The 15,085-nt window shown below is 28.3% G+C and overlaps 1 protein-coding gene across 2 annotated transcripts in view; it reads left to right on the top strand.

Annotated features, from left to right (window-relative positions):
• The window catches only part of tkv (serine/threonine receptor kinase thickveins), a 671,465-nt gene that overhangs the window by 521,081 nt on the left and 135,299 nt on the right, over positions 1-15,085 (top strand). Inside the window, exon 1 of one of the 2 annotated variants that reach the window (XM_075296998.1) lies at positions 2,648-2,880. The exons of the other annotated variant lie outside the window; for it this stretch is intronic. The gene's annotated coding sequence lies outside the window, so the exon portion shown is untranslated. Of the gene's footprint in view, positions 1-2,647; positions 2,881-15,085 lie in introns of those variants that run through there. 2 annotated transcript variants of the gene reach the window in all.

The raw sequence follows: 15,085 nt of genomic DNA, 5'->3' as shown, positions 1-15,085 counted from the left end.
TATTTTATAGAAAATTCATTGGAAAGACTTTTCAATAAAAATTTATTAGAATGAATTTTAATGATAATTTTTAAACGAAAACTTGTAGACAAATATTTAGAATAAAACTTTATAAGACAATTCATTGGGATAAATTTCCATTGGAATGAATTTTTACAGACCATTTTCAAAGAAAATTCATTGAACAGAATTTTTAAAAAATAAATTCATTGAACATAATCATGGAATAATGGAAAATTCATCGGAAAGAAATTGCATGAGTTTTTATGGAAAACTCATCTTTCATTTTTAAAGAAAATTATTTAGAATGATTTTTATATGAAAATTGGAATACGTTTTCATAGGAAAATTCATGGAAATCGATATAGACAACTCATTGAAATGAATTTGTGAAGAAAATTCATTGGAATGCATTTTCATCGAAAATTCATTGGAACGAGTTTTCATATATTTTATAGAAAATTCATTGGAAAGACTTTTTAATAAAAATTTATTGGAATAAATTTTAAAGAAAATTTTATAGAATGATTTTTTTTAATATATAGAACGAATTTATATAAAAATTAATTCATTAAAATGAGTTTTCATAGAAAAATCCATTACAATTAATTTTCACAGAAAAATTAATTAAAATGTATTTTCATAGAAAAAAATCATTAAAATGAGTTTTCATAGAAAAATTCATTAAAATGAAGTTTCATAGAAAAATTCAATAAAATGAATTTTCATAGAAAAATTCATTAAAATTCATTGGAATGCATTTTTATGAGAAACTTCATTGGAATGAATTTGTATATGAAACATCATTGGAGTGAATTTTCATAGGAAAATTCATTTTCACAGAAAAGTTAATTAAAATGAATTTTCATAGAAAAGTTAATTAAAATGAATTTTCACAGAAAAATTCCTTAAAATGAATTTTCGCAGGAAAATTTATCAAAATGAATTTCCGTAGAAAAATTCATTGGTATGAATTTTTATGAGAAACTTCATTGAAATGAATTTTTATAGGAAACTTCATTGGAATGAATTTTTATAGGAAACTTCATTGGAGTGAATTTTTATAGGAAAATTCATTGGAGTAAATTTTCATAGGAAAATTCTTTGGAATGAATTTTCATAGGAAAATTCATTGGAATGAATTATTTTTTATAGGAAAATTCATTTTCACAGAAAAGTTAATTAAAATGAATTTTCATAGAAAAGTTAATTAAAATGAATTTTCATAGAAAAATTCATTAGAATGAATTTTCGCAGAAAACTTTATCAAAATGAATTTCCGTAGAAAAATTCATTGGTATGAATTTTTATGAAAAACTTCATTGAAATGATTTTTTTATAGGAAACTTCATTGGAATGAATTTTTATAGGAAACTTCATTGGAGTGAATTTTTATAGGAAACTTCTTTGGAGTGAATTTTTATAGGAAACTTCTTTGGAGTGAATGTTTATAGGCAAATTCATTCATTAAAATGAATTTTAATAGAAAAATTCATTAGAATGAATTTTCGCAGGAAAATTTATCAAAATTAATTTTCGTAGAGAAATTCATTGGAATGCATTTTTATGAGAAACTTCATTGGAATGAATTTTTATAGGAAACTTCGTTTATTTGAATGTTCATAGAAAAATTCATTTTCATCGGAAAATTCATTGGAATGAATTATTGTAGGAAACTTCATTGGAGTGAATTTTTTATAGGAAAATTCATTTTCACAGAAAAGTTCATTAAAATGAATTTTCATAGAAAAGTTAATTAAAATGAATTTTCATAGAAAAATTCATTAGAATGAATTTTCGCAGGAAAATTTATCAAAATGAATTTCCGTAGAAAAATTCATTGGTATGAATTTTTATAGGAAACCTCATTGGAATGGATTTTTATAGGAAACTTCATTGGAGTGAATTTTTATAGGAAACTTCTTAGGCAAATTCATTGGAGTGAATTTTCTTAGGAAAATTCTTTGGAATGAATTATTGTAGGAGACTTCATTGGAGTGCATTTTCATAGGAAAATTTAATGAAATTTATTATCATGTATACATTCAATGTAATGAATTTACACAGAAAATTCAATGAATGAAACATCATTGGAATACATTTTTCTAGATAACTTATCGGAATGAATTTCAGTCATTGGAATGAATTTACATAGAATAAATTCTCATATTCTCATTCTCATATTTTGGAATAAATTCTAACATTGCCTTTCCCTGTAGGGTATTAATAGTATTCAGTAGATTGCTACACTTTTATCTTTACTAATATGGTTATGCTCCCAGCTGAGAAATCATTTAACGATTTAAACGTCTTCTCAATTGTTTGTCAGTGAGATTATGCGCAATGTTTGCTCTCTCTCTCTCTCTCTTGATGGCCTTTTGCTATCGTATGGCAAACCTGTTTTGCCGTTACGATAATCACAGACGTAAATTCATAGCATATAGCCCAATGAATCTCATATACTCTAACAATGAGAGAATACTACTAAGATTACAACGTGAGCGAGAGAATGATTTTTGTTTGAATTCTCTTAATCTTTATCTTGACTGCTAACTTGTGTGCTGCTAGTATATGGCGGCTGGCGGTTTTCGAATTTGTATGCCATAATTATGGTGTAGTAGTTTTCAAATCGGCCTGTTGCATTTAGTACCTGATGTGTTGTACGTATCTCATGACGTAGTAGCGCATCCGTCGTAGTTTTATTTCGCCTTATCGTTTCCGTTCGCTAACGTAGTACACTTTTATTCTCCATTTAGTGTTTGTGTGTTTATTTTATATACACAAGGAAAACAAAAAGAATAACAAAAATATTATTTTTTTTATTATGTTAAAAACGGGCTAAACAAAATACACATATCTGGATATCAAACAAAAAGAAAAGTATGATTAGTCAACAAATATAAAGCAAAAAAAGAGAAAAAACCTACAACGTAACCACAAATTTGTTTACCATTGGATAAATACAGCAAAAAACCAAAAGATAGTTACACGAAATTATTGATCAAATAAAGCAAAAAAAAAAAAACAAAAGGAATATATGGATATAGAAGTGAAATAAAATACAGTAGTGCGGTGTTTTTTGTTTTCATACAGCATTAGAAAACCTATAAAACATATTAGAAAAACACCAACAACAACAAATAATATTAATAAAAACCACTATACAAATATTAAACAACAACGATGAAAAAATACGCTTAGATTTAAATCAAGTTAATTAGCAATTCCTAAAACGTTCGTTTTACTATTATAAAACCCCAAAGTATCTATCAGATATTCGATATACATGTGTTTATAACGATGACGATAACTGTTTAAAGTAAAAAAAAAAAAACAAAAACAACAACAATATTGTTAATAATAATACAAGACAACAACAACAAAAAATCAATTCTCAACTCTCCAGTTTGGTTTTTTCTTATGCGTACGTGTGCGTATTGAGTATGCTCATCTCACCTCCAATTACTCTATCATCTCTACGAAAACAACAACAACAACGCAATTATATAGTCTAAGAACCTTTATGTCGTCTGTCTATCTGTCTAGAATGGTGTTTTGGGTGTTATGCCTTTGTTGTTGTTGTTGTTGTGTGGTTGGATTTCTTTTTTGGGAATTTATCTGAAAAAGAGTAGAAAATCAGAAAACAACAAAAACAATACAATTCCAAATATTTGAGTGAACATAGTTCTCAAATCGTATAACTCTATGTGTGTACGAGAGTGTGTATGCTTACTAAACTCCATACTAGCCATCCCATATAAAGGGTGATTTGTTAAGAGCTTGATAACTTTTTTTTTAAAAAAAACGCATAAAATTTGCAAAATCTCATCGGTTCTTTATTTGAAACGTTAGATTGGTCCATGACATTTACTTTTTGAAGATAATTTCATTTAAATGTTGACCGCGGCTGCGTCTTAGGTGGTCCATTCGGAAAGTCCAATTTTGGGCAACTTTTTCGAGCATTTCGGCCGGAATAGCCCGAATTTCTTCGGAAATGTTGTCTTCCAAAGCTGGAATAGTTGCTGGCTTATTTCTGTAGACTTTAGACTTGACGTAGCCCCACAAAAAATAGTCTAAAGGCGTCAAATCGCATGATCTTGGTGGCCAACTTACCGGTCCATTTCTTGAGATGAATTGTTCTCCGAAGTTTTCCCTCAAAATGGCCATAGAATCGCGAGCTGTGTGGCATGTAGCGCCATCTTGTTGAAACCACATGTCAACCAAGTTCAGTTCTTCCATTTTTGGCAACAAAAAGTTTGTTAGCATCGAACGATAGCGATCGCCATTCACCGTAACGTTGCGTCCAACAGCATCTTTGAAAAAATACGGTCCAATGATTCCACCAGCGTACAAACCACACCAAACAGTGCATTTTTCGGGATGCATGGGCAGTTCTTGAACGGCTTCTGGTTGCTCTTCACTCCAAATGCGGCAATTTTGCTTATTTACGTAGCCATTCAACCAGAAATGAGTCTCATCGCTGAACAAAATTTGTCGATAAAAAAGCGGATTTTCTGCCACTGATTTTGGTAATAAAATTCAATGATTTGCAAGCGTTGCTCGTTAGTAAGTCTATTCATGATGAAATGTCAAAGCATACTGAGCATCTTTCTCTTTGACACCATGTCTGAAATCCCACGTGATCTGTCAAATACTAATGCATGAAAATCCTAACCTCAAAAGAATCACCCTTTACATTGGTTTTCTTGTATATGTGTGTATGTATGTACGTGCTTACTGGCCTATGAATATGTGTTGTTGTCGTCGTCGTAGCTAAAAATATCGACAAAATATTATTTTCCCTAAGACGAACATAAACATTCATATTGAAGACAACAACAACAACATCAGTAACAGTGTGTAACCCCAAAAAAGCCGACAACCCCGCCAGAAATCAATGCTCATTATCAGCATAAACGAAAACAAAAATACATGCCGCCCTTTAGCCCCGTTCGATATTGCTGCCGCCGTCAACACAATTGCCTTTCTCCATGGGCTTTGAATTTTATCAATGGATTTTTGTTTTCAAAAATTTATTTCGTGTAAATTTAATGCCTAGGATTTTGCGTTTTTTTTTTTTTTACTTCAGCGGCAATAGGAATGTGGATTAAAAAAATCAGAGAAAAATTATTTAAAATTTTTGGGCTAAAAAATTTGCCATAGATTTCGTGAATATATTTGAGCATATGAAAGATAGTGTGTTCGATATGAATATAACATTTGATATAACATTTGATAAATATTCACCATGATTGTCTCATTTTTATGGCAACCATGTTATTTTCGTGAAGAAACTGTTTATGATTTCAATGAAAATCTATCGAAATAATCAAATACCTGCACAATTGCCTTCAAATGTTTAAATGAAAGGAATAACTTAATTCATTGGAACAAAAATTTTCCAGAGTTTTTCCTGTGACAAACAACGATACAAACATTTTATAATGTCGCTGCTAAATGATTTCATTCTGTACGTAACACATACAGTAATTTGTTTCATAGCCCCATATATTTTTTTTAACCTATTGGTGATCACGAATTTCTAAGGCGATTTCCCTCCTGTGGAAAAGTTTATACTTATGGCGATTTCGATTGGGAAAAGAGTGAAACATTCTCAAAATTGATTGTAAAATATGAAGAGCACTGTCATAAGTTTTGGGTCATGTATCCCCCACAATATTATGAATTAATAATAACTTTGGAATGATACTATCATATAGAAATAAAATTTTGGAAAAATGTTCTATAGGCAAAATTTTCTATAGAAATAAAATTTTGACAATATTTTCGATAGATATAAAATTTTGACAAAAATTTTCAATAGAAACAAAATGTTGACAACTTTTGTTAAGAAATAAAATTTTGACAAAATTTTCGATAGAAATACATTTTTGGAAAATTGTCGATAGAAATACAATTTCGGCAAAATTTTGACAAAATTTTCTATAGAAGTAAAATTGTGAAAAAATTTCTATAGAAATACAATTTTTACAAAGTTTTCAATAGAAATAATATTTTGACATAATTTTCTATGGAAATAAAATTTTGATAAAATTTTCGATATATATGAAATGTTGACAACATTTTCTATAGAAATCAAATATTGACAAAATTGTCGACAGAAATAAAATTTCGGCAAAATTTTTACAAATACTGTCATAGCTTTTGATTCCTGTATCTCTCACAATATTATGAATTAACAATAACTTTGGAATGACACTATCATATAGAAATACAATTTTTACAAAATTTTCTATAGAAATAAAATTTTGACAAAATTGTCTATAATAAAATTTTGACAAAATTTTCTATAATAATAAAATGTTGACAAAATTTTCTTTATTTCTTTATTATTATAAAATGTTGACAAAATTTTCTATAATAATAAAATTTTGACAAAATTTTCTATAATAATAAAATTTTGACAAAATTTTCTATAATAATAAAATTTTGACAAAATTTTCAATGGAAATAACATTTTGACAAAATTTTCAATGGAAATAATACTTTGACATAATTTTCTATAGAAATAAAATTGTGAAAAATGTTCGATAGAAATAAAATTTTGATAAAATTCAATTCAATAGAAACAAATGAAATTTTGAAATTTCTGTAGAAATGTAATTTTGACAAAATTGTCGATAGAAATACAATTTCGGCACAATTTTCGATACAAGTAAAATTTTGACAAAATTTCCTATGGAGATAAAATCGTGGCAAAATTTTTTATGGAAATAAAATTTTGACAAAATTTTCAATAGAAATAATATTTTGACATAATTTTCTATAGAAATACAATTTTGACAAAATTTTCAATAGAAATAAAATGTTAACAACATTTTCTATAGAAATAAAATTTTGACAAAATTGTCGATTAAAAACAATTCCGGCAAAATTTTCGATGCAAATAAAATTGTGACAAAATTTTACATATAAATAATATTTTGACAAAATTTTCTATAGAAATAAAATTTTGCTAAAATCTCGTATAGAAATAGAATTTTAACAAAATTTTCTAAACATACGAGTATTTTCTATAATAATAAAATGTTGACAAAATTTTCTATAGTAATAAAATTTTGACAAAATTTTCTATAATAATAATAAAATTTTGACAAAATTTTCCATAGAAATAAAATTTTGACAATATTTTCTATAGAAATACAATTTGAATTTTCTATAGTAAATAAAATATTCGATAGAAATAAAATGTTGATAAATTTTTCAATAGAAATAAAATGTTGACAACATATTCTATAGAAACGAAATTTTGACAAAATTGCTGATAGAAATACAATTTCGGCAAAATTTTGGATACAAGTAAAATTTTGACAAAATTTTCTATGGAAATAAAGTCTAAGCTAAATTTTCTGTAGAAATAAAATTTTGACATAATTTTCTATAGAAATAAAATTTTGACATAATTTTCAATAGAAATACAATTTTGACAAAATTTTCTATAGAAATAAAATTTTGACAAAATTTTCTATAGAAATAAAATGTTGACAAAATTTTCTATAGAAATACAATTTCGGCATAATATTCGATACAAATAAAATTTTGACAAAATTTCCTATAGAAATAAAATTTTAACAAAATTTTCTCTAGAAATAAAGTCTTGGCAAAATTTGCAATAGAATAGTATTTTGGCATAATTTTCTATAGAAATACAATTTTGACATAATTTTCTATAGAAATACAATTTTTACAAAATTTTCAATAGAAATAAAATTTTGACAAAATTTTCTATAGAAATAAAATTTTGAAAGAATTTTCTATAGAAATAAACTTTTGACAAAATTTTCTATAGAAAGACAATTTCGGCATAATATTCGATACAAATAAAATTTTGACAACATTTTCCATATAAATAACATTTTGACAAAATTTTCTATAGAAATAAAATTTTGACAAAATGTTCTATAGAAGAAAACTTGTGAAAAAATTTCTATAGAAATAAAATTTTTACAAAGTTTTCAATAGAGATAATATGTTGACAACATTTTTATACAAATAATATTTTGATAAAATTTTCAATAAAAATAAACTGTTGACAACATTTTCTATAGAAATAAAATTTTGACAAAATTGTCGATAGAAATACAATTTCGGCAAAAGTTTCGATACAAATAAAATTTTGACAAAATTTTCTATAGAAATAAAGTCTTGTTTAGTTTTGTTAGTTGACCTTTGGAATTTTACAATTTTGGGATTATTTGTTTGGCTTGAGGTCATGGACTAATGAAAAATTCTGGTGTTAATGTTTTTCATTACTTTTTATTGAAATATTGCTGTTCTCGGATATTTCGATATTCGAGATATTATCTATAAATTGTAATAATTTAAATATTTTACAATATTAACTTTAACAACGTTTTGAAACAAAAATATAACATTAATTGTATTTACATTTTACAAAGTAATAGACTTTCTCCTCACAATGATCATGTCTAACTGATTTATTATCTTAATTGTGTTTGTGATTTTGTATTAGATTTCTGTAAATCTTTTTTCGGCATAATATTCGATACAAATAAAATTTTGACAAAATTTTCCATATAAATAACATTTTGACAATATTTTCTATAGAAACAAAATTTTGCTAAAATTTTCTATAGAAACAAAATTTTGCTAAAATTTTCTATAGAAATAAAGTCTTGGAAAAATTTTCTATAGAAATAACATTTTGACAAAATTTTCTATTGTATTAAAATTTTGCCAAAATTTTCAATAGAAATAAAATTTTAACAACATTTTCTATAGAAATAAAATTTTGACAAAATTTTCTATAGCAACAAAATTTTGCTAAAATTTTCTATGGAAACAAAATTTTGCTAAAATTTCCTATAGAAATAAAATTTTAACTAAATTTTCTATAGAAATAAAATTTTGACAAAATTTTCAAAAGAAATAATATTTCGACATAATTTTCTATAGAAATAAAATTTTGACAAAATTGTCCATAGAAATACAATTTCGGCAAAATTTTCGATGCAAATGAAATTTTGACAAAATTTTCCATAGAAATAAAATTTTCACAAAATTTTCTATAGAAATTAAATTTTGCGAAAATTTTCTATAGAAATAAAATTTTGAAATTAAATTTTGCGAAAATTTTCTACAGAAATAAAATTTTGCAAAAATATGCTATAAGAATAAAATTTTGCGAAAATTTTCTATAGAAATTAAATTTTGCGAAATAAAACGAAAATGCTGCACTTTTTATTCGAATCGAAAAGTCTGTTGACTAATTAAAATTTTGAATAGTTGAAGGTTGGCTTTTCGATTTGTTTTCTTTTCAATTATTGATCTAGGCTTTTTATAGAATTATGTAAATTACAAATCCTTAGGTCCGTAAAAATAGACTTTTTTACAAAATAAAAAAATGCATATATTTTAGTAACAAGATTTTCTGATTCTCATTACAATCCATCAAAGAAACGTCACGAAATAAGCAATGAAAACGATCCGAATGTTGTGAAAAATCGAGTCAGTGGCAATGAATTGTACACATGCTGGACATTAGCTGAAAGTCATTCTTTTAGGCATCCATTGCATTAATTTCGCATAAGTTCTTCAGAAAATATGCTGTTTCTTTATATTAGAAAATATTTTCTTTACTTCTTCATCCGAAATTACCAATGTTTTAATAAACTTATCTGCATGGAGAAACATTTTTGGGTGAATTTTTTTTCTGGGTAGACTTAGGCTGCACGTTTTCATCCATCCGGATGGCTGCTGACAGAATTAAAATATTTAGTTGATTTCATATTAAAAAAGGACGGCGGGTTTCACAATGGGACATATTTTATGGCTCATAAAGTCCTAAAGATTTTTTTCAAAACGAAATTTTAGATACCCTTTTAATATTTTCTCCATAGAATTTGTGGAAAATAATCTTAATTTTTTTTTGTAAGCAGTAGATTCCCATATCTCTTTTGAAATCATCTGTTAACATTTGCTATGCCTCTATTTTAAAACGACCCCTATAATGGATGGAATACAGGCTTTTATGTTGTAATGGTACATTTGTGAATATTTTGCATATTGCCAAAAATGCTGTTACAAAACAAATCCACCCTTAACATTCCACCCCCACAACGAAGTGGAGTAAATATATACGAGATGTTATCCTCCCAAATGTTTGCAAAACATAAAAACTATGACATCATCATTGTCTTTGATTGTTATAAGCAGGTTAAATAATGGCAAAATTTTTATTTTGTATTTCCCACCACTAAATAAGACCTTACAACATAAAAAAAACTATATCTGTACATATACAGAAAGAAGAGTTTTTCTTTTATGAGGAACAAAATTTTAGACAAGCGTAGTTTTCTTTTGACAACTTGCTTTAAAAGTCAATAAAAAAAGATTGGGGTTAATTTGTGCATCTTTTGTAACTCGGATGCGGGCTTATTTGCTCATAACAAGGGGGAATTTCATGTGACTAATATTTCGTTTCAAAGGAAAATATTTTTTCTTTATTTGTACATAGAAAATATTTTACTAGGGCCTCTGCTAAATTTTCACAATACGCAAGGCTTCACAAAATAACCCGATGTTCGGGGGAATTTAATTTTATTTGTTGTTTTGATCTCAGCCTAAAAACCATTGCATTGACTAAACTACAAGAGTAGCTTAACCAACAGAGGAAAACAATGTTTGTCAAATTTATTTGGGCAAAGCCCTATAGACTGCAAGATGGTTGGATGGACGCATGTTTCTCATAGCATCCTCTACTTACAGCAAAACTATCAACCAATTATCAGAATAAATTCGGGTAGTTCACTAAACCCAAAGTGAACCACACTCGAACCTTCCGAAAAAAAAGGTTTATGATAGTTGGCCTCTACCAAAATAATTTTAATTGTATTTTAATTAATTTTTAATCTTACTAAAATTTCGCTAAAATTCAAGTCCAGAAAAATTGAGATTTATCTCTAAACAGCAACAAATTTAATTAAAAATCTTACACATTTTAAAAAATATATAAAAATTATTTTTATATCTTTCGAAACAAAGATTATTAAAAATATATATTTTTTTTTAATTTCAAACATTAAAAAATATATAAAAATTATTGTAATATTTTTTGAAACAAAAGATATTAGAAACCTTTTTTTAATTGTAAATTTTAATATTTTTTGAAACAATTTATTATTATTAAAAATAATTTTTTAAATTGAAAATCTAGAAGTTGTTATTTGTTTAAAGCTTTACATAAATAAATGAAAATAATTTCATATATAATGTAAAATTACATTATAACCACAGTAAAAAATATAGTGAGGTCAAAAATAGGATATAGATTTTGGATTATAAAATTGTATGCAGCTTGGGATTTATCGCCGTCCTTATGAAACATTTTCCTTTGGAATGAAATTTTTAACAAACAAATTCTCATTAATTAAATTATTATTACCGTTATACTAAGATATCTTAAAACCTTCTAAAACCGTCTTCTAAATTGTATGTAAGTCCATATATATTAAATCAAAAAAGATCGATCAAATACGTATATAATTCAGTTTGACAACATTTTCTATAGACATAAAATTTTGACAAAATTTTCTATAGAAATAAAATTTTAACAAAATTTTCTATATAAATAAAATTTTAAACAATGTTCTTTAAAAATAAAATTTTGACAAAATTTTCTTTAAAATAAAATTTTGACAAAATTTTCTGCAGAAATAAAATTTTAACAAAATTTTCTATAGATATAAAATTTGAACAAAATTTTCTATAGAAATAAAATTTTGACAAAATTTTGTATAGAAATAAAATTTTGGTAGATTATTTTGGCTCGAGTGACAACCATGATTATAAACCGAATAAAATTTTAACCAACTATTCTATAGAAATAAAATTTTGACAAAATTTTCTATACAAATAAAATTTAAAAAAAAAAAAAATCTATAGAAATAAAATTTTGGTAGATTATTTTTTGCTCGAGTGGCAACCATGATTATGAACCGATATGGACCAATTTTTGTGTGATTGGAGATCAGCTATATATAACTATAAACCGATATGGACCAATTTTGGTATGGTTGTTAGCGGCCATATACTAACACCACGTTCCAAATTTGAACCGGATCGGATGAATTGTGCTCCTCCAAGAGGCTCCGGAGATCAAATCTGGACTGGTTTATATGGGGGCTATATATACTTATGGACCGATGTGGACCAATTTTTGCATGGATATTAGAGACCATATACCAACATCATGTACGAAATTTCAGCCGGATCGAATGAAATTTTCTTCTCGTTGAGGCTCTGGAGATCAAATCTGGGGAACGGTTTATATGGGGGCTATATATAATTATGGACCGATGTGGACCAATTTTTACATGGTTGTTAGAGACCATATACCAACACCATGTACCAAATTTCAGCCGGATCGGATGAAATTTGCTTCTCTTTGAGGCTCCGCAAGCCAAATCTGGGTATCGGTTTATATGGGGGCTATATATAATTATGGGCCGATCTGGACCAATTTTTGCATGGTTGTTATACCAATACCATTTACCAAATTTCAGCAAGATCGGATGAAATTTGCTTCTCTTTGAGGCTTCGCAAGCCAAATCTGGGGATCGGTTTATATGAGGCCAATTTTTGCATGGTCATTAGAGAACATATACTAACACCATGTATCAAATTTCCGCCGGATCGGATGAAATTTGCTTCTCTTAGAACGATCGCAAGCCAAATTTGGGGGTCCGTTTATATGGGGGCTATGCGAAAAAGTGGACCGATATGGACCAATTATAGCATGGTTGTTAGAGACCATATACTAACACCATGTACCAAATTTCAGCCGGATCGGATGAAATTTGCTTCTCTTAGAGCAATCGCAAGCCAAATTTGGGGGTCCGTTTATATCGGGGCTATACGTAAAAGTGGACCGATATGGCCCATTTGCAATACCATCCGACCTACATCAATAACAACTACTTGTGCCAAGTTTCAAGTCGATAGTTTGTTTCGTTCGGAAGTTAGCGTGATTTAACAGACGGACGGACGGACATGCTTACATCGACTCAGAATTTCACCACGACTCAGAATATACATTCTTTATGGGGTCTTAGAGCAATATTTCGATGTGTTACAAACGGAATGACAAATATACCCCCATCCTATGGTGGAGGGTATACAAATATTCTAAAATTGAACTAAAAACACCAAATTTCTTTAATTACAAATTTGAGGAAAATAATCGACTTCGGCCGATTATTGATTATTGCTTTTTTGCCGAACCTTGGCTTCGGCCAAAAAACCCCAATTCGGTCGAGCTCTATTTGCACTAAAATTTTCTATAGATATAAAATTTGAACAAAATTTTCTATAGAAATAAAATTTTGACAAAATTTTGTATAGAAATAAAATTTTGGTAGATTATTTTGGCTCGAGTGACAACCATGATTATAAACCGAATAAAATTTTAACCAACTATTCTATAGAAATAAAATTTTGACAAAATTTTCTATACAAATAAAATTTAAAAAAAAAAAAAATTCTATAGAAATAAAATTTTGGTAGATTATTTTTTGCTCGAGTGGCAACCATGATTATGAACCGATATGGACCAATTTTTGTGTGATTGGAGATCAGCTATATATAACTATAAACCGATATGGACCAATTTTGGTATGGTTGTTAGCGGCCATATACTAACACCACGTTCCAAATTTGAAGCGGATCGGATGAATTGTGCTCCTCCAAGAGGCTCCGGAGGTCAAATCTGGACTGGTTTATATGGGGGCTATATATACTTATGGACCGATGTGGACCAATTTTTGCATGGATATTAGAGACCATATACCAACATCATGTACGAAATTTCAGCCGGATCGAATGAAATTTTCTTCTCGTTGAGGCTCTGGAGATCAAATCTGGGGAACGGTTTATATGGGGGCTATATATAATTATGGACCGATGTGGACCAATTTTTACATGGTTGTTAGAGACCATATACCAACACCATGTACCAAATTTCAGCCGGATCGGATGAAATTTGCTTCTCTTTGAGGCTCCGCAAGCCAAATCTGGGTATCGGTTTATATGGGGGCTATATATAATTATGGGCCGATCTGGACCAATTTTTGCATGGTTGTTATACCAATACCATTTACCAAATTTCAGCAAGATCGGATGAAATTTGCTTCTCTTTGAGGCTTCGCAAGCCAAATCTGGGGATCGGTTTATATGAGGGCTATATATAATTATGGACCGATATGGACCAATTTTTGCATGGTCATTAGAGAACATATACTAACACCATGTATCAAATTTCCGCCGGATCGGATGAAATTTGCTTCTCTTAGAACGATCGCAAGCCAAATTTGGGGGTCCGTTTATATGGGGGCTATGCGAAAAAGTGGACCGATATGGACCAATTATAGCATGGTTGTTAGAGACCATATACTAACACCATGTACCAAATTTCAGCCGGATCGGATGAAATTTGCTTCTCTTAGAGCAATCGCAAGCCAAATTTGGGGGTCCGTTTATATCGGGGCTATACGTAAAAGTGGACCGATATGGCCCATTTGCAATACCATCCGACCTACATCAATAACAACTACTTGTGCCAAGTTTCAAGTCGATAGTTTGTTTCGTTCGGAAGTTAGCGTGATTTAACAGACGGACGGACGGACATGCTTACATCGACTCAGAATTTCACCACGACTCAGAATATACATTCTTTATGGGGTCTTAGAGCAATATTTCGATGTGTTACAAACGGAATGACAAATATACCCCCATCCTATGGTGGAGGGTATACAAATATTCTAAAATTGAACTAAAAACACCAAATTTCTTTAATTACAAATTTGAGGAAAATAATCGACTTCGGCCGATTATTGATTATTGCTTTTTTGCCGAACCTCGGCTTCGGCCAAAAAACCCCAATTCGGTCGAGCTCTATTTGCACTAAAGCCAATTTAATTCTATTTTAATTCGTGTAATTATTATGTTTTAATAAAATTTCCATGACTGTAATAATTTTTCACGTACGATAGTTAATTGAACCAAATAGGAGGATAACTTATATACAAATGAAGTATAAAGATTTACT

The sequence above is a fragment of the Haematobia irritans genome, chromosome 2, assembly GCF_050003625.1.
Source record: "Haematobia irritans isolate KBUSLIRL chromosome 2, ASM5000362v1, whole genome shotgun sequence".
NCBI lineage: Eukaryota > Metazoa > Arthropoda > Insecta > Diptera > Muscidae > Haematobia > Haematobia irritans.
This window is presented reverse-complemented; position numbering and strand designations above follow the sequence as displayed.